The sequence below is a fragment of the Aquarana catesbeiana genome, linkage group LG05, assembly GCF_042186555.1.
Source record: "Aquarana catesbeiana isolate 2022-GZ linkage group LG05, ASM4218655v1, whole genome shotgun sequence".
Lineage (NCBI taxonomy): Eukaryota > Metazoa > Chordata > Amphibia > Anura > Ranidae > Aquarana > Aquarana catesbeiana.
The window spans coordinates 510,023,585-510,025,711 of record NC_133328.1 but is presented as its reverse complement, the minus strand read 5'-3'; positions in this window follow the sequence as shown (position 1 = coordinate 510,025,711).

Sequence of the window (2,127 nt, the reverse complement as noted above, 5' to 3'; positions counted from 1 at the left end):
TGTCAGCCAATTGCAGGTGATCACATGATGTAAACAGAAGATCGGTAATCATTTTTTTCTTCTTCTGAGGCTGACAGCGTGAGGAGAAAAATAAACGACTTCTGTTGAAGGGACATCGGTCCCGAAGAGGAAGAGGTGAAGCCCACCAGTGCCGCCCACCAGTGCATAAGTGCCAGCAATCAGTGGTGCCAGTGTCACCTACCAGTGCCCTTCAGTGCTACCTATCAATGCCCTTCAGTACCACCCATCAGTGCCACCTCATCAGGGCCCACCAGTGCAGCCTATCATTGCCCATCAGTGTAGCTTCATCAGCGTACATCAATGAAGGAGAAAGATTACCTGTTTGCAAAATTAACAAAATATAAAACGGTTTTGTATTTTTTTAAATAATTTTCTTACAAAAAATAAAAAACCCAGAGGTGATCAAATACCACCAAAAGAAAGCTCTAATTGTGGGAAAAAAATTATAAAAATTTCATTTGGGTACAGTGTTGTATGACCGCGCAATTATCATTCAAAGAGTGACAGCGCTAAAAGCTGAAAATTAGTCTGGGCAGGAGGGGGGTTTAGGTGCCCAGTAAGCAAGTGGTTAAAGTGGATGTAAACCCGAGTCATGAAATTTGAGCTTGGCCCATACAATGGATATAAAAAGTCTACACCCCCTGTTGTTAAAATGTCAGGTTTCTGTGATGTAAAAAAAAAATAAGACAAAGAAGTAAAAATAAAATAATGTGGTTGCATAAGGCCCCTTTCACACGATTGGACCGTTCAGGTCCGCCTGTCAGTTTTGATGGCGGACCTGAACGGGCGCTCCATGTTAGTCTATGGAGCGTCGGATGTCAGCGGAGACATGTCCGCTGGCATCCGACCCCGTCCGATCCGCTAAAAGCAGACGGATGGCCCTACGTCCAGGTCAGTCGCTGGCAGATCGGATCAGGTGAGATCTGATGAAAACGGACATGATGTCCGTTTTCATCCGATCCCTCCATAGGCGGCAGCGTATAAGATAAGAAGAAAAATGGTCAGGGAGGCTGCCAAGAGGCCTACAGCAACATTAAAGGAGCTGCAGGAATATCTGGCAAGTACTGGCTGTGTGATACATGTAACAACAATCTTCTGTACTCTTCATATATCTGGGCTATTGGGTAGAGTGGCAAGATGGAAGTCTTTTCTTACGAAGAAAAACATTCAAGCCCGGCCAGGGTTTTGCAAAAACATATCTGAAGTCTCCCAAAAGCACGTGGAAAAATGCGTTATGGTCTGATAAAACCAAGGTTGAACTTTTTGGCCATAATTCCAAAAGCTATGTTTGGCGCAAAAACAACACTGCACATCACCAAAAGAACACAAATACCCACAGCAAAGCATGGTGGTGGCAGCATCATGCTTTGGGGCTGTTTTTCTTCAGCTGGAACAGAGACCTAAGGCCTCTTTCACACTAACGATCCGTATGTCCGTTTTTCATCCTTCCGTTTTCGGATGAAAAACGGACATACATGTATCTCTATGGAGCGTCGGATGTCAGCGGTGACATGTCCGCTGACATCCGACCCGCTCCGATACGTGTAACGGAGGAAAAACCTAACTTTTCAATCCGTTTTCGGATCGGGTGACGACGGATACTACGGTCCGTCATCATCCAATCCCCCCATAGGGGAGAGCAGCGCTCTGACAGGTCCGTCACTGCACAGTGAGCAGCGATGGACCTGTCATCTTCCTGCTCAGCGGGGATCGGCAGAGTGATCCCCGCTGAGCAAGCGGATATTCACTGGGCGAATCATCACTGATCCGCCCCGTGAGAAAGAGCCCTTAGTCAAGGTAGAGGGAATTATGAACAGATCCAAATACCAGTTAATATTGGCACAAAACGTTTAGGCTTCTGCTAGAAAGCTGAACATGAAGAGGAGCTTCATTTTTCAGCATGACAACGACCCAAAGCATACAGTGGGGACGGAAAGTATTCAGGCCCCCTTAAATTTTTCACTCTGTTATATTGCAGCCATTTGCTAAAATCATTTAAGTTCATTTTTTTTCCTCAATGTACACACAGCACCCCATATTGATAGAAAAACACAGAATTGTTGACATTTTTGCAGATTTATTAAAAAAGAAAAACTGAAATATCAC